We start from the raw sequence: 24,483 nt of genomic DNA, 5'->3' as shown, positions 1-24,483 counted from the left end.
TTACACTGTGTGCTTGCGTGTGTGCACCTGTACACCCATCTAAGCCTGTGTGCACCCGTGTAAGCCTGTGTAAGGCTGTGTAAGCCTGTGTGCTTGGATGTGCACCCGCCTAAGCTTGTGAAAGCCTGTATAAGGCTGTGTGCATGTGTGTGCGCTCGTGCGCGTGTTTGCACTTGTTTGCGTGGCGCCATCCCCTGTGGAAACAAAAAAGGGAAAAGGAAGGAAAAGTAGTAGTAAGAAGTTAACCAAGGAGAACTAGCAGAGCTGCCAGGTGAAATCAATCAGAATCAGCCAATTACACAGGCAGTACACTAGCTCAGCCCAGCCCAGCACATAAAACTCTGCAAACAACATTTACGCATGTTTTACTCAGAAACACTGCAACACTGCAGTATACAAAGAGAAGTGAAAACTTAAAAAGCTTAACTGAGAAAAAAAAATGTTAGGAGCTGCCATTGCTATTATAAGGCAACATGTACAAGATGCTGAGCGTGGTGCCATTGCGGATGTTGCTGAGCAACCCACAGTGAGGAGATGGAGAACAGTTTACAGACCCAGGGTAACCTACCAGGGGCTACATGAGCTGGAGATTGCGGAGCGCTATAGAGTGGACAGAGAGCTCCTGCAGCAAATTGTTGAGCTGTGCAGGCCACGCCTCACACACAGAACCAGCAGAGGGGAACCCATCCCAGTGGAAACCAAGGTATGTGTTGGGCTAAGAATACTAGAAACAGGTACCTTCCAGAGACCAACTGGTGATATGATGGGGATTTCACAGGCATCAGCATCCAGGGTACTGCACTAGTTCCTGAATGCCATGTCAGCACATGTCAGTGATCATGTATATTTCCCCAATTCCCATGAGGTATTGGCCAGCAATATGCGTCTCTTCTAGCAAATAGTGGAATACCCTGAGGTAGTGGGTGCAATTGACTACACGCACATACACATCAAAGCACCAGCCGGTGAGCGGGGTAGGGCCTACATCAACCGCAAGGGCTTCCACTCCATCAACTGCCAGGTCGTTTGTGATGCCCAGGGCATAATACTGAATGTGTGTGCTGGCTGGCCTGGAAGCTACCACAATTCCCATATCTGGCATCTGACGCAGCTGTACCAGACATTTGCCAATGGGGACATCCCTGACGGTCACCTAGTGGGGGATGCTGGATACACACTGGAGCCGTGGCTGATGACACCCATCAGAAATTCACACACACTTGAACAAGAACTCCATAATGAGGCACACGCACAAACACGAAATGTAATCGAGCATGTGTTTGGGATGCTCAAGTTACGGTTCCGGTGCCTGGACACATCCGGTGGAGCCTTGCAGTACTCACCAACTACATGTACCCAAATTGTCATGGTATGTGCCATGCTACACAATATGATCCTGCGAAAACAGCTGCAGCAGGAACAGCATGTGGCAGGGCCAAACAGCCACCCACCATTGCCAAGGCCTGCACAGGCACAGCGTGACTCGGAGGAGGAACAACCTGAGCCTGCCCCAGTAGGCAGAAGGAGGCATACCCAGTATGCCTTGGCCTTGGCAAAGAGGCAACGCATAGCACATACACTGGCTCAGTAGGAACCCTGGAAATGATACCTCTCTCTGACTTGCACATAAAATAAAAGGGATGCCTAACTTGACACTACCTGTTTCCAAACATGTATAGGGAGTGTAGTATGTGTATCCAACATAGGCAGCCCTGCAGCACCACCGGAGGCATGATTGCCATGTTTTAAGCAATATAAAGCAGTGCTAAGCAGCATCTAACAATATTTAGTACATGTAAACAAAATCACCCGTGCTAACTAGCGCAGTGTTGGGCAACGTTGAGCAATGTTGGCCAAGGTTGTGCAAAGTTGTGCAAAGTTGAGCAAAGTCAGGTAAACATGATCATATTTGCTTTCCTGTTCCTTAAGCAATCTGCTCTGCCCAGCATGAAAATAAAAAGCAGTGACAGGGCTCGAACCCAGGATACTGTGCACTATAGTCACAGTACTGAACCACTAAGCCATGATAGCATTTCAGTGGCACAGACACAGCAGGACAATTGTACAGTAATGCAAACACAAAGAAATGCTGTATCATGTCCCTAAAGAGGCATATGGGTAACCTCCCCCACAGGCTTATGCAGACAGAGGACATCAGGCCAGGTGGTGTGATGTGGGTTGTGTAGGCTATGAAGTCGCAATCTAATATATGTGACATTGGACGCTAGGATCTGTAGCACAGTAGTATGCCTCAAGGCAGTACGATAGGCAACAGTACAGACTGAAATGGTGTACGGTACATAGCAGTGCAGGTATAGCAAATGTGTAAAAGTGTCAGGTGAAACCCTCATCCTATGTACACCCACAGTAACAATCAAGTGTGCCCCTGGGCAGAAATGTACAAAGAATAGTTGTCCCCCCTGTATGTAGAAATGTTGATAAGTCTATGCAAAGTGTCTCATGGAAGCCCTGCAGGCACAGCATGATCCCTGTTGATCTATGACACAAAGATGAGCCCTGCTGTAAAGATACAGCTTGACTTTCCATACACATATAGTATAAATGTCTATACTGGGCGTGCTGACACACTCCAACAAATGTAGTGGATTTCATTCTGCAGCACACTGAAAGGTCATACTGGGCATGCTCACACACTTATACCAAATACGGAGGTGATAATAAGGGATCTATGTTCAAATGTGGATAGACATCTCTACTTCCAGAAACACATTCACAAGTTTGTCAGAAAATCATGCTATGTGTTCACATAAACTGCCAAGGTCTGTGCATGTAGGTCAAAGGAGGTTCCCAGTACTCAGCAGTCATCAGACCCATCAGAGAGTACCACAACACACCTGCGATGAATCAGACTAGGCACGTTCAACAGCCAGAAAGACCACTGAAGTACCCTAACAAGAGGATTACTGGCCTCAAACAGTTGCCCCATGAAACAAGAATGAATGTAACCCAATCTGTACTCTGTTGCATAATGTCTACTCAGGAGATCTCTGCCCAACGGACAGGTCCATGTCATGGCTACACTCAGATCTGTACTGAGTTACAGCTCAATGGCAGTAAATATACAGACACAACTGATATTGCCAACATCCTGGCAGATAGGACCACTGTTAACTGTACTCCCCCCTCACCCATGAAAGAGCACACCTCTATAATGGAAGACTGCAAAGTTGCTGTCATCACGGCTGCACAGGTAAAAAACACTCTCCAAAGCCAGTATCACAGCAGCCATGGGACCAGATAACTTCACAGGCTGTGTTCCACACAAACCACAGAATGAACAGGCACCACACTGACATACCATGTGCAGTCATAGCCTCACCTCATGCTTTGTGCCCATTGAATGGTGCACAGTGACGGTTATCCCACTACACATGGGTGGAGACACCATGGACCACAGGAAATAGTGCCCCATTAGCCTGATGAGCCTGCTGTCCAAGGCCATGGAATGTATCATCATACAACATATAAACAATTACATTTGTAATCCCCAAACCCTAGACCACAACCATGTTGGGTTTGTAAAATGCAGATCATGTCACCTAAACCTGATAGATGACATTGAAGCAGTCAACAGAACCATCAGCAATGGTAAGATGGTTCACACAGCCTATGTTGATCCTGCCATGGCTTACAACACCACCCCACACTCTGTAAATATAGATAAACCCACTAAACTAGGTATAACTTGCTATGTCACAAGATGGGTTGCCAACAGGCTTACTGACAGAACACACACTGTGAAAGTAGCAGACTCCAAGTATGACTTTGGACCAGTGATGAGTGCAGTACCACAAGGTCCAGTCCTGTGTCTTGTCCTGTTTAGTATCTACTTCCCTGAAGTAAACTTTAACATGGAAGGGCTGTGGCTACAGAAGTTACCAGAGGACTGCAAACTAGGAGCCATAATTGTAAACACTAAAGATGTGGACATCCTACAAAAGGGCCTCACTGAGACAGATGGCTGTTGTCAAAGCCATGGGCTCTAGCTCAATGGCAAAAGGTGCATTGTCATCCCCTTTGTTCAAACCTCTGTAGCCAAGAACTACAACATAGGCGGTAGAATACTTAACAGTGAAAGCGTGACAAGGGACCTGCGGTCACAGGTGTACACTGGACACAAGTGTGATAATCACATCCCCACAGTAGTCAGGAAACCCTGCTATGTGGCACACCTCATCACAAAATGTGTCTCATGCAGGATAGAAGAGGACATTGTTCCCCACTACTCATCACTCAGTAGAACTATAATCGAGTACAACGTTACTTTTGCTATGTACCTCACAAGACAACTACAACAACTGTAAAGCCTGCAGCAATACCTCACAAAGAGCATTACCAGCCAGAAATACATGCCATACACAGACCATCTCAAAATGCTCCATCTTTACTCCCTTGCATATCACCTACTCAGATGTGTTCACTGCCTAATATACAAAGCTATGTCAAATGCAAAGCTGTTGGACATGCTCCACGTAAATACTCACAATCCCCCTGACCTTCGGACCCAAGACCACGAGTGAAATACAAAAGGAAGGGGTGTACCCATTTACCATATGGATACCCACACCTTCAGGTTAGTGGCACAGCATGAGGCCTTGGAGACTATGCAAGTGCAACTAACATTGGGCAAAGATGCTCATCAGATTGTAGCCTGCTACAGATCACCTACCTTATCACAGGAACTGCACTCAGTATTCCTGAGAACAGTGGAAAATATAGAGGTCCTATCAAACACCATTATATGAGGTGATTACAACTACCCAAACAGTGAGTGTAAGAATCACTTGTGTACAACGTCCTTTGCCCAATGTTTCCTAGAGTTTAAAAGCTCTAACACCCTGGAACAGCTGGTCACCATGCCCACTAGAGGTGACACCATTCTGGACATGATCATCAGCAACATGGGATAACAGTATTCCACAACAGAGATAAAGCCCTCGCTGGTAATATCAGATCATAAAGTAATCACATTGGACATCCAAATCGCGCCCCCTCACCCAGTCAATGAAACCACCATGAAGACATTTTCAAAAGCAAACTGCACACGTCCCAAGACAAAAGTGGAAAGTTCAAAATAACTCTTGCTGTAGGATAATGGTATACAATCTGCCGAATCAGTTACAAGTGAATCCTATGAGCATCTACAGGGATGCATGGATCGACACATCACAAATAAAACCAAGATGCACTTCTCCAAAAATAAGAAAACAATCCAGTGGTCATTGCCCATAAACAAGCTAGACAACAGAAGGAGAAAACTAACATCTGATAGAGCCAACTTCAATAAAGGAAAGGCATCACTGATCATTATTAGGAAGAAGCAATGATCGCGCCTAAAATAATCCAAGGACACTTTCAAAAGACAAATTGCCAAGGACTGTAAGAATGACAACCACAAAGCCTGCGGTAGCTATACCACACATGTAGGTGTCAACTTCCAAATATACTGTCAGCTACTGACAAATGGCAAGGAATACACTGAACCAACTTTCATTGTCCACATCCTGGGGGACAAGTTCAGTGCAAATTTCCCCCCATCACCACGAAAAGGGCCTGTGTCCATCACAGAAGGATGCAGAGCCCCAGACATCATGGACATGCAGGTAAGGGCAGCCCTCTCCAAAACCAAGAACATAGCATCAATGGAACTGGATGGTGTCCCAGGCTGCGTCTTACACTAGGCACAAAAGGAACCACACCCTCACCTACATTCACTGGCCAGACTCAATCGTACCACAGGGTATGTACCCAAAGAATGGCATACACCAACAGTCATCCAGCCCCACAAAGGGAGTGCCACAACAGAACCTGGAAACCATTGCTCTATACATGTACTCAGCCTGGTCTACAAAGCTATTGAGCAAAATGGAACCCATAAACAGTGACATTGGGGACCTCCAGACACTGGACTCTACACAACCCCACCTTGTTAAAGGCAGACCCTGCCTCCTAAACATAGTTGACTTACTACAAGCAGTTACCAAGGACATAGATGGAGGTGAAAGTAGTCCACACAGTCCACCTGGACCGCACTAAGGACTTTTTACACCATTCCCCACTCTGCCATCATGGACATGCTTACCAGCCTGAACATCAACAGCTATGTCACAGGATGTGTGGCCAAGTGGCTCACAGATCAAACACACATGTTCTGAGTTGTGGGTGCCATGTCCGACTCTAAGACAGTCACAAATGGCATCCCACACGTCCTGGACCTGGGACCCCACCTGTTCAAGTAGACACTGCTCAGAGGTACAGGCAAGCATGGGAGGAGTATGGCTGAACAGGTTTGCAGATGAATGCTAACTGTGGTCCATAATCGACTCTATGGCTGACACACACATTTTCCAGAAGGGGCTTACAGGGACAGATACCTGGTGTCAAAACAATGCCACAAGAAGAATGGCAAAGAATGTATAGTCATCCCCTTTGGCTAAAACGAAGTGCAAACAAATTACCACATAGGTGGTACTCCAGTATGCATGGAGAAAGTCATGAAGGCCCTGGGGACACAGTTAGATAGTACACTCTTCTTTGATGATCACATGGCCAAAGTGTTTAGACACTCCTTCTATGTAGCCCACTCAATGTCACCTAATGTAACCCACTTTGTCTAGCCTGATGATGTCAGCAACCTGCAAATATACCTGTGGAAAGTAGAACTCACAGTAAACTGTATAGCATGTCGTGTAAATGCGAACTCCTGTAGCATCATAAACCAGTTAGGTAGGGGTTTGAATCCTGCACTTGACAAGCGTCTGTTTGTGTGTGATCTCCTTGGAGAGGAGCAACCTTTTTGGAGAGTACTCATACACCTTAAAAGTGGTATACTAATCTTTGCCAGGTCTGATGATGTCACCATCCTTCAAACATACCTGTGGAAAAGAGAACTCACAGTAATGTGTATAGCGCGTCATGTAAATGCGTACTCCTGTAGTATCATAAACCAGTTATGTAGGGGTTTGAATCCTGCACTCAACAAATATGTGTGTGTTTGTTTGTGTGTGATCTCCTTGGAGAGGAGCAACCTTTTTGGAGAATACTCATACACCTTAAAAGTGGTATACTAATCTTTGTCAGGTCTGATGATGTCACCATCCTTCAAACATACCTGTAGAAAAGAGAACTCACAGTAATGTGTATAGCACGCCGTATTAATGCGTACTGCTCTAGTATCATGAAGTAGTTAGGTAGTGGTTTGAATCCTGCACTCGGTGAGTGTGTGTTCTCTATGTGTGTGATACTGTTGGTCAATGTGTAGTGGGTTTTGCTTTTACTACTGTATGACATGTCAGTATGCATTGCACATGTGAGGTAGCTGTGTGGCAAATACATATACGTACATGTTACCTCAATTATTGCATGTGTGTGAACCCTGCTGTCTCCAAGGACACAACTGTCATCTTTGCCAGACTGTGCTGCTGCTTCCCAGACATTAGGTCACATCTGTATGCTTGTGACACAGCCAGCCACTGCAGTGATCCCTGGCCTAGGTCATCCTTGTCACACACACTCATTACGGTTACTATTGAATTGTGTGAGTGAGGTTTTATGGCCGAGGTATATGTTAGACCGGTTCTAACGCAGCAAAGTTTGTCAATGATGGCTATTCATTATAGGTGTACAACAACCTTTGTGGATATGCATGCAAACCACTTATTGCTTATGTGATCCACCAAGGTATTTCAAAAAACCTTAGGAAATGTGATAATTAAAGGAGAGATGACGTAACACTTGGTTGCATGTACACATCCATACCTGTTCATCATTTTGGTGGCTACTACCTATGTGGTACTGTGGGGATACTATGTTCTGTAAAGGTGGATGACTATGCTTAGTTTGGATAATAGCTTTACAGCATGGGTTTGACAACAGTTATCTGTCTGTATGGTACCCTTGTGGAGGATGTGTGTGTCATCTGGAGAATGCATTATAAGCCACAGTATGCATTACCAGATGTGGACGGATATATCCCTACTGTGATTGCTTGTACCTAAGAGAGTTATATGCCAGACAGGAGTGGTCTCAGTAATGGGTGCAGGTGAATACCACTGGTTACTGGCATAGTATAGTACCTGAAGGATGCAAAATTTGCTTTGTGTCCTACAACTGTGTGTCAGTCATAAAGACATCATCTAATGATTGGTTATGGTCAGGCTGTTGAAGTTATGTATACCACCAGAATGCAGAACAATGACCGATAGTAACAGTATCACCCACAGCACAGTGTCAAACCATGTCACACACACATGTGTAGTCAGGTACAGAAATGTGTGTAGCACAATGCATACTGGCCACCAATAGAAATTATGTAGTGTTACTATGTGATACAGGGCATGTCACCCTGCCCATGTGTCCACTATGCACGTACATGCAGACAGTGCACCTCCACCATGTTCACAGATGTACACCTGCAAATCTGTGCTACACACATCCCACACATACTGTCCACTCTCTAAGACATGCTGCCAATACTACACACATCAGCCAAGTGGCACATTGACAGACAATACACTATTTTAGCTAATACTGGTGTATACAATACTACAATGACAATCATAGCTTTAATGCATCATGCCTGCTCAGCTACACCTTCAAGCATATCATTACACTCTACTGCTGACAACATGGTAACATTGCTGTACTGCTATAAAGTCACCCTGTGCATCAGCACCATGGTAGCCTGTTCCTGCATCGATGTTACAGATGACAGGAGGTGGCACAGGTTTCATCATATGTGCAGGGTGTGTTGTTGGTTTGCCAGAGGCCTACAGTGAGCCATCCAATCAACATGTATGTGTGTGTGTGTGTGTGTGTGTGTGTGTGTGTGTGTGTGTGTGTGTGTGTGTGTGAGGGGCGAGAGTACTGCTATGGGCCAATGTTGATGTAATGTGTGCAGGTATGTGTTAGCCCTAGGTGACTGGTTCCTGTGTGTGTGTCTGCATGTACACAGTTCCACCATGTGGCTGCCATATATTGGTATTTGTGGGACAGCCACAGACTGTACCGGCCAGGCTTTACAGATCACAGTCTCTGGCCACGGATTCAGTACCTGTGCCTGCCAGGGGTGCTACTGACACTATCAGGTACTAAGCCAGACTGGGTACTATCCCCAGAGGTAGATGGATGTACACTGGACCTAGGTCCCTGCTGGGACTGTCCAGAGCCATGTGCACACGGTCTTCTAGGACGGTCTATGGACAGCCCACCCACAGCATTGATGGGGCTGGTACTGGCACTACGGGAGGGGCTGTGACTTGAGGGACGTCTGCGGTGACTTTCAGCTGCTGATGTTGCTGGCATACGTCCACGTCGACATCTCACCCATCCCGCACTGTCCTGACACATGGACATGACATTGTGGAGGACATCTAATGTCTCACCCCAACGTCTGTCCTTGACCTCAGTGTAATTATGGATGGCACTTGCTAGGTCATGGATACTGTCAGTTAAAATGGTGTTATGTGCCCTTAGTCCCTGTCTGGTGTACCGTTCCATACATGCCTGGGCCTCCATGACAGCCTGGAACAGGCATGACGTTGTTAGACCTGTGGCATGTCTGCCAGTGGCATGATGAGCAGCAGTGCACCGTCGAGATCCCCTGGACATCTGCCTATGTGGTATCCTTCCAGACATCTGGGTATGGCTGCTGTGTTGGGATGCATGTGCCATGGATACCACACTGTCCTGGCCAATGCTGGCTGTATGCTGTCCCTCAGCTAAGGGCATTGGTGATGGATGTATTGGCAGTATGACTGTGTGCATGGATGGTGTGGACACTTGTGTACTGTCGATTGGTGGCCCAGTGACAGACCCTGGCAAACATGCCTGTGCCTCAACACACCTATCATCATCATCATCACTATTTTGCTCAGTTACATTGGCTTGCCCGCTGCATTGAACCAACCCAAAGTCAGCATCTGTGAGAGGAAGACAGGAAACACACTTTATGACCTGTACATGATGTCTGCACACATGCACACATGAACACATGCACACATGCACACATGAACACATGAACACATGCACACATGCACACATGCACACATGCACACATGAACACATGCACACATGCACACATGAACACATGAACACACATACACTCCTCACTACAACAGAAACACACAGACGCACACACACACCACCAGCAATCCAGAACATACTCAATAGCATGTGATGGTGGGGTACAGTATCACAAGCAAACATTTATATCAAACGTGACAACATGCAGGGCGTGTGTTGCTCAACAGCATGCAGTGTGAGTGTAGATAGACCTTGCTAATAACAGTATACATGGCTTTGATGCATGTGTGTTTTGTTCAGTGATTTACCTCACCCTGGAATGCAATGTGTACATGGACACAATGCTGCTGTGTGAGTATTAATGTCTCTGCAATGTCCTGTGCACCACCACTCACAGGTATACATACCATGGCTGGATGTGTATCAGTGTGTAACATAGATATCCATTTCTGATTACAGCATCTGTGTCTTTAGCAGACAATTGTGGATACAGGTTTGGCACATGCATGCTCTGTATACACACAGGATGAGTGGTGCATGTATACCTGATGGAATACCATTGCTCAACATAGATAATGTACAGTAGTTATGGTGAGTGTAGGACATATTGTGGACATGCTAGTGCCAAGCATGACATGGCATGCTACCACACAACTGCAACATTAAACCTCACACATACACAATGTGTGTCATGTGACCTATAGACTCAATAGTATTACAAGACGTGTGTCACTTTGTACAAATGGTGATTGCTATGCAGATTGTGTATTGCTGCATATGTTTGCACACACACAACATTGAGGTGCATAGCAATTAATGATATGTGTAGTACTGTGGCCACTGTAACTGGATGTGATGTAGTACAATGTGACATCATCATGCAGCATCATGTGGTCACTCAAGGCTACTAATGTGTATCAGACTGGTACATAGCATGCTGTACCTGAACTGCAGTACCATGGCTACATTCACCATTTCACACACAGTTGTTACATGGGTTTGCAAGGTGCACAGTAGGGGGCATTACCTAAGATGAATCTGTTATGTGTTGAAGAGTGTCGCACAGCCACATGAGAAGACTCTACCTCTCAGGTATGTTATGTGTGCTGTTTGGATGACATTTGGGATACTGAAGTGTGACCTTACAGCGTGTGTATGAATACGCCATGTGTAGCATGTTAACATGTACTGCATATGACACAGTTGTGTGTGTTGTGTGCATGTGTATCGACTGTGCCTATCCAACGTCCACTACAGTGTTACCACAATTGTGTGGGATGCTCTGTGTATTGCATGTGTGAGTCCGCTACTCACGTTACTGAGATGTGCATAGTCTCACAGCAAACATGCACAGCATGCATTATGCGTTGGTGTGTGACGTGTACATGACCTACACCTCACCTATGACATGCACATTTATTTAGCAATAATAAATGTAGAACACACTCACCAGCATGGGTCTGCTGCCTTGCTGTCACACTAGAGGGACCTACAAGGGTATGCGACAGTTTGTCAGTGTCAACAACTGTGGCATTGCTACTGTGTGTTTGCAATCTTACAGTAGTACGACTGTTGACAGTCACAGGCCTGCATATTACATTCCAAAATATTATTATTGCACAACACTAGGCACCACATCTTGTAACTACACATTAGACATCTCACATAAGCATGATCTACCAATAGAGGTAACAGTAGTGTACAGCTATGACATGTTACCTGCATGCTCCATGTCAACTTGCTGGGTGGCTCCGGCCTCCATGATGATGCATGTCAGTTGTTATTGTTGCTGTTGTTGGCCAGGAGCCACCTGGCTCAGGAGCAGCTCCTCCACTCTGGTGAGGGGGGGATGGATGGCTACCCCACCACCTGTGGCAAGCTGTTGTCTACGGATATCAGACGCATGCTACCGGACATGTCTAATTAAATTACTGCAATGATGGCGTACCTGCTCATATGTCCGGTTATGAATGCCTATGTCATTTACCCTACGGACAAGATCTTGCCGCAGTGCAGTCCACTCATGCTGGTCCTGGCTGGTTCTTGAGAACAGCATGGTGTAGTGCTGAACCATGGTGTCCGTTATCACTTCATCCTCTGCTGTGCTGTATGAGGGATTGTGATGGTGGGCCATTACCCTGGAAGACAAAGAAACAATATGTGTGAGCAAGTCAAGTGGCACACTTAATATTCTAAAGTACAGATATCATTTAACTGCCATATATAGCAACCTATTGTTTGTCAATGGATACACACTTTCAATACCACATATCAGTGCTCAACCCACAACTGCCTGACAGTGCCTGGCACACTCCATATATCAAACCATGGTCTGCACAGCAACAAAGATAAACCAGTATGTAAGACTATACAACAGTATATGGCACATTGTATGCGACACAATGCACAACCTAGCCACAGGGGGTATATATCATGCTAATGCATAACGTAACATGTAATCCATTGCAATGATTGTAGGGTCCAGTCACAGTATTACCAGCATACCACACTAGTCATTGATGGCAAACCCCTGTCTAACATATGTGCTAATTTGTCAATATGGGTGGCATACTGCTGTACTACACTATACATGTTGCTAGATACACACCTATATCCTGTAACACACATATGCCTGAGGCCATGGTACAGGCATACACACACACACACACACACACACACACACACACACACACACACACACACACACACACACACACACACACACACACATCAGACATACATACCAGACACAAAGGTATGGCAACACACATGAACTTTACCTGTGTACCATGCAGTACTGTGTGTCAGTAGTTACAAGACCTTATGCCTGAGGTATGTCATCTGGAGGACTACGGGGAACAAACAATACAGTGGTTTCAGGACATGTGTACATACACCTTACTGTGCTTTTTAGGCATACAGCTTCAGGTAGTACTACAGTTCATTCAGGGGTTGGATTCACCAGCAGTAACACTCACTAAGCATACATGTACTGCTGTAGCCTACAATGGGACACCCCAGTCGACACCAACACACTACTTCAGACCATCTGGCATACTGCTTTTTGTGCCTAGCAATAGCATACACATCTTTTGCTGGGATCACAGCTAGGACACTACATACCATGACAGAAACAGTTTTCCACTTAGCTATCACACATATACAGAACTTGGACACATTCACCATCACACTCAGTCAACCTCACAAAGCAATTATTGCAACAGGTACATGTGGGGTGTGTATCAGTTCATAGGTAGGTTATAGGCTATTGGCCCTAGGACCTATAGATGTCTAGCCATACGCTACCCTGGCCTTTGACACATGGGTGATTTCATTTCACGTGGCCCTGTCAAGAAGAGCCACAGAGGTGATTCACAGGGTGTATTTCCTATCTCACACACAATCATCAAGTTTATATATGATGACTGCAAATTAGGAGCTTCATTTGCTATTGATAGGTGGTTTGTGCCAGGGTATGGGATGTCTCTGAGATAGGGATCTATCCGTCCAGCATGTGCTGTTTATTGAGGTGACAAGCTTTATGTCCCTAAAGCGTGTAGCTCGTAGGGATTGTGATCTGATTACATGGAGCATGTCCAACAGCTCTGGGTTTCACATAGCTTTGCATGTTAGGCAGAGGTCACCTCTGGGTAGACGGTATGCGACACAGTCTAGCTGTAGTTTTGTGGGACGGTCTGCATAGGGCATCTGTTTGAGGCCAGTATTACCCTTTGTGAGGTATGTCTGTGTCCTTTCCAGTTACTGTAGATGTCTTGTGAGGTACATACCACATCGGGCATTGTACTCTATAATGGGTTTTCTGTGTGTGGAGTACAGGGGAACACTAACCTATACTTCCCTGGATAATACAGCTTTTGTGATTACGTGTGCCATGTAGACAGGTTACATGACTAGTGTGGCAATCAAAGGGGAGACTACTGTCCACCTGTGTCCCACGGTCTATTATCACACCTTCAGTGTTAGGTAGACCACCACCTATGTGGTAGTTGATGGGTACTGAGTTTTTGCAAGGAGGGATGGCAATGCAATGTCAACATTGAGCTTGAGTCCATGGCTTTGTCAACAGGCATCTGTTGAAGTAAATTTGACCCTGTCTCTCTCTCTCACTCTGTATATATATATATATATATATATATATATATATATATATATATATATCTCAGCACACAAACGACCCAGATCAAAAGATAAACGATAAACCCAACAGCAAAGTGCAGCATAAAAACGAACTTCTTTCTCCTGGCAAAAATCAGCTTGCAATAAATCCAAAAAGCGACTTGTCAGTAATCTGCTTTAATATCAATAACAGTAACAACACAAAAAAACAACGTAAGCGCTTTCACGGGCTGATTTTTGCCAGGAGAAAGAAGTTCGTTTTTATGCTGCACTTTGCTGTTGGGTTTATCGTTTATATATATATATATATATATATATATATATATATATATATATATATATATATATATATATATATATATATATATATATATATATATATATATATATATATATATATATATATATATATATGTGTGTGTGTGTATATACACACATACATATGAACATCCAATGGTGTACATATTGATATACATATAGGCACATATACAGTCCACCTTTCATGGTGGGAATATTGAGCATGGGAAGGTTGTGAGGTATACAGTTATGTCACAATATTGCGCAGTGTTGTGCGGAATGCATTGAAGGTGTTCTCAGCCCATGTAGCTTTAGCAGGCCTCACTGGCTGCAACACTGCAAACCTCACGAATCATACCCACAGTGTTCAACCACCACATGTCATATACCAGCACTGTATGCTGTCTGGTTTGCCACACACTACAACCTATATAGGAATATGCACATAACAACCTTCAACAACATATATGTATCCACCTTTCACAAACAGTTGCAGTATGTCCCTTGCTCTATGCACATGTACAGATGCTAATATATCTGACACAGACAGATCTCTCCATATGTGTGTGCCATACACACACAAGGACCACACTGTTGTAGGTCCATGTACCTCACGGCTAACCTGTTGTGCCTTGCTGCAACATAAACAGGTGTCATATGTGAGCACACAGTAATATTTGAGGGTGGATATGTAGCTGCAAATGCTTAATTACCATACTAACCTGGTACAGCTGTTGCCAATGCTAAGCTACACGTTGATATGACTATCATGCATTTGTTTCTCTGTCACATCCATGGTTATATAGCTGTATGCGCTACTCCCCCAAACAGACATTGTCCACACTACTGTACAGAACACAGATAACATGGTTCAGATGTTTGACATTTAATGCTGAGCTACATATATCACAGTTATGTCCCACTGCACACAGCTACACACTGATATGTCCATGATATGTCCATGGCAGTAGTTATGCAGGGTATCTGTGTATAGATATGTACTGCTGCCACATGTTGATGTTTCAAAGTATGTAGAGTGGTCTTCAAATACATCTACTATATGCCAGTAAATACATATCTGTTACATACCTTTCCTTTGTATGCATTCATATTTTTCACTTAGCTGTCTCTTTGGCTGAATATAATCAATTTGTTTAATGTTTTATTTATTTATTTTTTATTAGTTTATATATATTTTTTCCACTGGTGTGGGTGGGGGTGTGAGTCTCTCTCTCACTCTCTCTATCTCTGTGTGTCTTTCTCTGTCTCTCACTATCTGCAATGGGATGATTGGATGTGTGGCCAGCAGGTACAGCCTGCTTTTATAGGTATCTGCACATGTGCATGTGATGGCCTCTGCACCAATTGGTGGCCACCATTTGGTAATTGCATGCAGCCTGCTGTGTGGTAATTGCAGTACTCACTGTCATAGCAACCCAATGCTATAAATTGCTATGTCAGGTAGGCATAGCCCTTTCAGCTTTCCAGAGTGGGGCCCATGCCTGTTTGCTGTGGAGACCATTGTGTAAGTCAGAAGGTTGGTATAGTTCTTATATCTGAAGCTAGGGGTGTAGCCAGTGATATAATTGCTGTACTCAGACCTGAATATTGCCACTTCCACTACACAGTTGTCAGTGTAGAATTGTACTCATCCCTTCATATGCTAACACAAGATACACGGGAGTATGTAGTTTATTTTCTACTTATACAATTTACTGCCATACCAAAGTAGTTATTGAGATGTATTCATTTGGCACATGAACTGTTTGTGAACTGCTATACTGTGAATATTTATTCACTCACTTTTGAACAGTTTGTGCTTTTTTACTGTAGACATTGGCACAGGCTGCTCAAGAAAACAGTATAAATTTCTGTACTGAGTATGCCTACCTACATCCTTGATAGAACCTGAATACACAGGTTTATTGTACATTTGGTTAGGGGTGCAATAGGACAGAGACCATTTATGTCTTAATGTGTGAACTTTATCTTGCTGGACTTAAAGGGTTGCTGTGTACCTGTTAGTTTACCAAGGCAAGTAGTCTGTCTGCGTAGCTCCCAACTGTGGACCTATCCAGATTGTCGCCCGAGGTTAGCCTGTTATTCTTTGTGCACCACACTGGTCTTTTCAGCACTGGAACAATGGCATTGTCACAGTTGGTTGCTACCAGTACATGGCTACATCCCTTGATATTTCAATGTTGTACTCCTACATAAGGGTATGCTTCTGGAACTCCTTCCAAAGCTATTTGCACAGTGTGTAACAGCAGGATAGCTGATATGCCTGTGTGTTTCTGCCTCTGCCAGACCTCTCAGACACTCAGGTACATATTTGAACAGACTCAGGGTAAAGTAGGTCGAGGTGAGGTACACCTTTACAATATTAGTAACATTAGGTTGAAACTTTGAGAGAACCAGAGCATATGGATTAAAACACATTTCCTGAAGTACAAGTGGTGTCTCTTACTTTTTGTCACAGTTGGGAAGTATGGCCTCTACCCTAGTCAGATATGCTAGTGTTTGTCCTGCTATAATACTGTGTGGGTGTTGTGAAGTGCTGCTGTAACATTATTTCCTGCTAGAATGGCTGGTTCTCTTTTCACTGTCATGTAATGCAATTCCACAAGAACTGCTAGTAAAGATTCACAGAACAGGATTTGTGTTATGGCATTCCTATTTGGCCTTTACATTCACTCATTCTGATGCATGATATATTGGTTTCAGCACCAATTTGTTGCATGTTTACCATGGCTCAGTGGTACTTCATGCAGTCTAGTGTGTACAAGGTCCGAGGTTTGAGACTGACAGAGATATTTTATTTTACTGCTAAGCAGAACAAGGGTCCTGACATACAGAGTGACTAAGGCACTTTTAAGCAGTTGTAAGTGTGTTTGCATGGTTTTGCACGATGCTTAGCTAAGCGCACACTCACGTAAATACGCTAACTACTGCTTAAAGGTGCTTACTCCCACTAGCCCCCATGCTCATTTCTTTGAAAGAAAAGAAAATGGGGAGATAGGAAAGTGTTGAAAAAAGGGGCACAAAGAGGGAAAGACAGTAGGGAAACAGCTCGGGATGTGCAGGACGGGTGTAGGGAAGGTCCATAGCTGCCCATTTCTTTAACAGCAACAGCTGTGCATATACTAGTAATTTGAATGGAATTTTGAAACCTTCCACCCCTGAGAGAGGGGTGAGGACAACAAAGTATGTCGTACTGCCAATTAAATTTCTGTTTGTGTCCAGTGGACATGTGTGCAAATTGGGCAGCTATGTATGGGATGTAATTTTTTTTTAGGTGCAGATTGCCCTTTTTTTTCTGGTGAGAGTGGAATGTGGGATAGGGGAAGTAGGTATATTTTGGGAGGTAAGTTGGGGAGTTAAACAAGATGCATACAGGGGAGGAGTATGACACATGGAGTGGGTGAACACCATTGACAGGGAAGGGTGTTTGGAAATCGCAAACCCATGAGCCCACAGATGGCAACAGTGGAACTGAGATCCCCACCCATGGGCAGTCACCACTGCACCTTCACAGCCCGGGGGGTGGCTGTGCTGGGGGCTGCGTAGAAGGTGTAGGCTCACCCGTGAGCTGTGCCACTCTTGCCTCGAGCTGGCATAGAGGATCAGCTACTGAAAGCTGGATCTCCCTACGCACCACAGCCTGGACCGTTCAAAGGGTGAGAGGTGGCCCTCCTCTGCCCACACTTGCACGGGGGGGATGAGCCCCATCCCCTGCAGCGCTTCCACCCAAAGGTGGCACAGGGCCAACGGAGGAGGGGGTCCCGGGCTCGGCACCGGAACTGCTGGTGCCAGGTGCCATCGCCAGTTGAGGTGGGACAGGTGGGTCCACTGGGACCAGCCTTCCCATACGTTCTATGTTTAGGAGGATTTAATGACAATATGGTTTAGTAATAGCCAAAAGCATTTCAGTTTAGTTGTAACAGCATACAGTAGTATTCCCATTTACACAACACACCAGAGTTCAAACAGTTGAACAGCAAGCATAACACATGCATATATAGAGCAACACTGGACATTCCAACAGCATGCAGGATTGATTGCTGGCAACAGGCCACCAAGATTGTGGTATGTGAACAGGGCACATGCATCGAGGTAAATGCAGATATTTATATAACAATAGGACATGTGTCCCAACAACAGTTATGAGATTAGACATACCCATTGAGGCGTGGAATTGCATTGTTTATGCACATAAAGTGGGGTGTAAAAAGATACCTCCATTAACAACTTATCTATACTTATAGTTCACACTACATTCCTATTGACTGCAGTTAAATATCCCCTACATGTATTATTACAATAGGCAATGTCCGTTAAATTGTGAAATGGGTTTTGCTAGTTCTTGATATACCTGACCTGTATCTGACATACAAACTGTCCTGGATGCAGATGTTACTGCTACATATTTATATTTTTCATTTATATTTATGTATCTACATATCTGGATGTGTTCAGGTGACATTATCAGGTATATGTCAACAGCCCCCTACATTTCTAGCAGCATACTGACATTTCTGGGGAACACATTAACAAGCTACTCATGTGCCAGATTAACCTGTACATGCCGGCCATTAACAGACAGTTGAGGACTGTATATATGCTTAACAGCTACTGGCACTCCCTTCATCCACTTTAAATGGGCCTACCCATGTGTTGGTTGACTGCAATTAATACAACAGTACTATTTCTATTATGCAAGGGTACAACAACATTTTGCAGAAAGTGACACGGACACACTCCAGGAATTATACCTTTATTAATTACATTACACACTTTTCTAGTGGCTCTCTCAATTATTTGATATATCAGTGCATGCAGAGGTCTTTTATCCAATACTTTTTATGCATTTATTAATGAGTTACAACACCTTTTCATGATGTCTCACTTATTTTATATGACAGTACATGCAGAGAGGTTATTTCACACTTTTTATATCTTTAATAATGGGTTACAACACTCTTTTTCAGGCTCTCTCACTTCTTTTATATGACCACACATGCAGAATATTTACTAACCTGCCTGGTGGCACAGACTTAGCAGCCCATCTGCATAGGCTTGCTGATTCGCAGCATGGACACCTGCAGCTGTGAAGTAAATGAAGGGATATTGAGACATACCTATCCATAATATAGACTACAATAGCAATTCTTACATACTTCATTCCATGGCTACATACTCAGTAGTGGGGCATTTGGCATTCCACGGGCCTCCTGTATCCAGTGGTTCAGTTGGTCCTCCTTGCGTCTCTTCAGGTCTGCATGGTGGTGTCTGACCTGCTCACCAGTCCGAGGGATGCCTGTGGCACTGGTGAGATCATGTGCTAAACGGTTCCAGGCTTCCATTTTGTACTCCGTGCCCTGGAACTGGCCTTGCAGGAGTCTTGCATCATGATGATGGACAAGGAGCCAAACCATGTATTTTGACTCCTCAATGCCCCACCGTTGCACTCGAAAACGAGAGCCCTCTCCAGCACCGGCCATACTGTCTGCAGATGGGAGCTACAACCAGTTATGGAAATTATTCCCGCCTATGGAGCTTAAATATGCCTCATTTCCCACATGTACTTGTGATTGGACGGTTTGGAAATATCTCAGCTAAGAGCAAACCTGCTTAGCAATGGGTAAACTTCCATTGATATATATGAGTGTGTTGAAAATGCATCCATATTTAAAGCTGTCATGGCTTAGTGGTTTAGTACTGTGATTATGGTGCACAGTATCCCGGGTTCGAGGTTTGTCATTGCTTTTTATTTTACTACTGGCCAGACCGGATAGGGGGTGTGGCTGTGTTTAGCCGACTTTACTCAGCTTTGCCCAACGTTGCTCGACGTTGCTCTACGCTGCCCGACGTTGCGCTAGTTGGCGCGGTGCGCAGCTCCGCGAAACATGTTTTGTTTGCGCTAGTTGGCACGATGCGCAGCTCCATGCAAAACTATTGCGCTAGTTAAAGCACTGCTAAGTTCTGGGCAATTATACTTCACTGTGCTTAATACTAGTGGACTTTGCTTAGCAGTGCTTCACATTGCTTAAGATATATTACTTATGTGTTTATCAGTATGCATGACCATTCCTCCTTCTTATATATATATATATAAAATATTGTTCACTAACGCATAGGCCATTTCAATGCATTTTACTGGGATTTAAAAGGTAAATGTCAGGAATTATTTTTATGCACACATTTCCTACAGAAAATAGGTAGTGGAGTGGCGGGACTCGAACTGCATACTCTTTGTGCGAGGGCTCTACCACTACACTATTGCTATTTCCCTTAATTTGCATATAAATAGTTTATTATCCTCTTCAATGTCTACACTGCTAGCTGTAGCTAAGCAATGGGCAAACACGCGCATACACACGCTAATACGGGCAGCTATATCGGGAATAGGAAAAAAAAAGGAAACCTTTACATTTTACACTTGTACAGGGATTTAGAATGTGGGGGAGTGTAGTGTTGTGTATGTGGACATTTGAGCATACTGGCTCATTTCTGTTGACATTTGCAGTTTAGGCACTTGCAGGGGCGTGGATATTTGGACTGCTCGGCAGTCTGACATGCCCCCTGCACTCATGCATGGTCCGTGTAAGCCTTAGAGTTAGTCAGCGCGCCCTCATGAATATGCATGACGCACTGACATCATAGCCTTACACTGCAGTGTCCATGTAAGACTTAGTCTTACACGGGGGATTAGTGAATCCCGGCCTATGTCTTTCTACATTCTTATTTACAATATCCATACTAGAGTTTTTATTATCTGGGATAGGTTTAAAAAAAAACTCTCTTTCTTTTGTTTATAACTTCTTCAATGATGTCACTTAAAAAAGTAATGGGATATGATCTAGCGGAAAACATAGATTTTAAATTGGAACATTCTTCCAAAAAATGGTCTTCTCTAGTAATCATACGTGCGGCTCTGACTACTTGTCCTTTGACAATGGATTTTTTATGATGTTGAGGGTGTGAGCTGCTATAATGCAATAGACTATTGGAATATGTCTCTTTCCTGTGTATGCAGGCTATATATCTATTTTCTATATAGTCTTTGATAAGCTTAATGTCTAAGTATTCCATACAGTCATTATTAATATTTCATGTGAATTTAAAAAATGTTGTGGTTTGGCCTATATATAACAGGAATTCTTCAAGTATGTCTTGTGTTCCTTGCCAAATAATACTGATGTCATCTTGAAATCTAAACTAGGACTTAATAATTCTATTAAATCTACTATTGAAGATATATTTCTTCTCCCAATAGGCCATAGTTATATTAGCATAAGCTCCCCCACATGGGGACCCCATTGCAATGCCTTTAGTTTGTAAATAATGCTCTTTATTGAATTCTAAAAAAATTATAATTCAAAACTATTTCTAATAGCTTTATTAATAAATTGATTTTATTATGTTGTATATGATTCTCATGCAACATTTCGCTAGTCCATTCTAAACCTTCGTCTTGTGGAATAACAGTGTAAAGATCACACACATCAGTTGTTACTAATATATCATTACTATTATATTCTATGTTGTTCATATATTGTAAAAATGACCAAGAGTCCCTACAAATTTGTTTTTAATTTTTAAGGATATTTTTGAACTCATAATCTATATATTTAGCAATTGCTGATGTAATAGAGTCTCTTCCATCTACTAAGGGGCACATGGGTGGATTAGAAGTAGATTTATGCACTTTGGGGGTACCAAAGAACACATGGACTCTAGCAGGTGATACATTCAAATAATTATACAATTCTATACTAATGCGTTTGTCTATAAACATATCATTTAACTGCGTATAGATCATTTTATATGCACCATTGATTTCATTCACTGATACTTTCGAATATGTATCAGTATTTAACATATCATGTAATTTTCTATTATAATCTTGGATGTCCATAATAACTGCTCCTCCCCCTTTATCTGGTTTCATTATATGATTTTTTTATTTTCTTATTTGAGTTAAAGCTTGCTGTTCTGAAATGCTAAGGTTATTATCTTCCATTTTTCCATAATAATTTTTTTTAAACTTTTAATGTCTATTTCACAATTTTTTTCATATACTCCTAATTTGGGGTGGAGGGGTGGATTATAAGTACTACTGATACCAAACATACTTGTTTGTCTGATTATACTAGTCTGAAACAATATTTTCAAATTAATTTTTCTAAGATACAATTTTAAATCTAAAATGATGTTAGTAAAATTACTGTAAGCAGAAGGCACAAAGGTCATTCCTTTTGCCAATAAATTAGCTGTTTCACCAGTACAAACTACATTCGAATAATTGTATACTTTAAAATCTTGTTCATTAGTATATACCACTGTACAAATGTCATTAGTATATGATTCTGATGTATCACTTTCAGATGATATACTATGTTCCATAGTGTTTAAGTCCTCCATTGTTTCGTTTTGGGTCTCGCTCCTTGAAACACCGCTGCTTGCTGACTGTTTACAAAAGGGACATTGCCTCTTTTTGTAAGTCTTTCAGATCTCCTCGGCTCAGGAAAATTATGATTATATACTTCTTGACTATCATAATGTTCATGAACTCTTTCTTATTAATCTGTATTTGCATAATTAAATTTCTTCTGCCCTTGGAACTTAGGGGGCTTAGGATAGGCAACACCATTAGCATAGTCTCGAAGATCACGTTCAAGCTTATTGATTTTTCCTTTTTTCAAGAATTCAATCTGCTGTTCAACACTATTGTAAATACATGAATATTCATATTGTTTTCAAGAATTCAATCTGCTGTCCAACACTATTGGAAATACGTGAATATTCATATGGTGCTTGTTCATACGAGTTATGCTCTTGAATAATTTTATCTAATATACTTAATTCATTACTGAGTTCATCTATATTTTCTTGATTATGTTTAACCAAAAGCTCAAGTAATTCCTGTCCTGTTCTATCAAATAGTTTCAGTAATTCTATATGTAATGCTGAATTTTCTGTTAATCCTGAAGGGAAATGCCACATCCGTAACCCTTTTGGAATTACTTTGCTTCGTAAACATTCTGAAAGGTAAGCGTTTTCAAGCTGTAATTTTTTACAGCGCATCAGTTTATAATCAAATTCAGATAACTTACTGTTCAGCATGTTGTCTGTTCCTTGTGAGGCTCTAAAGGAAAATGCTGTAGTCAGCCATTCATTAAGTATAGGCACTCCTCTTTTATTATTACCGTTCAAATTAGTTCTCATTGTACTTGCTCCTGTTTCGCTATTCAAGCGGTTAGTGCTATCTACATTGCACCCGGAACTAGGATTAAAGTCCAGTCTAAGGCATTGAGGTGTAAGACAAAAACCAGTTCCTGCATTCACATTATTACTGTTATTAACTTGCTAAATGGGTATAGCATTAGCGTTGTTGTTACCTGGATGAGCGGCTGCTATGGTCGAAAACTCTTTACCTATATTCCGTCCAATGCGCTCATACAAGTTATCCATGCGTTTAGAAAGCTGCATAACGAGGGCCAAAAGTTGTGCAACAGACCCTTCGGTCTCTCCTTGTCCATTAGTTGAATTAACTTCAGCTGGCCCATGATTCTCTTCTTGGATGTTAGGCAACGAAGCACCTTCCATATCACCAACAAACAGTAAAAATCCAGAAAACAAACTGAGAAAACAGCGAAGGGCTATGTAACAAATAATCCAAGAACGAACAGCCACTGAAATATATCTGTTTATTAACTGAAACCAAACCAACGTATTATGAGTGCTTTCATACAATCAAATGTTGTACTTCATCAGACAAAGCATAATATATATACAAAAGCATATTTGTAAAATGCTTATTTTAGAATTTTAGATATGTATAGTCACATAGAGATCTGATATTTATTTATAATTATTTAATTATTATATTATTATATTTAATTTATTATAACATGTATTTTATAAATGTATTTTTAAGAATATTATAAGCATAGGTGAATGTTTATGATAGGCTGTTGAGGGCATAGATATGTATATAGCGGT

The sequence above is a fragment of the Protopterus annectens genome, chromosome 1.part1 (genome assembly GCF_019279795.1).
Source record: "Protopterus annectens isolate FY-2018-M chromosome 1.part1, PAN1.0, whole genome shotgun sequence".
In the NCBI taxonomy this organism is placed as follows: Eukaryota; Metazoa; Chordata; order Ceratodontiformes; family Protopteridae; genus Protopterus; species Protopterus annectens.
This window is presented reverse-complemented; position numbering follows the sequence as displayed.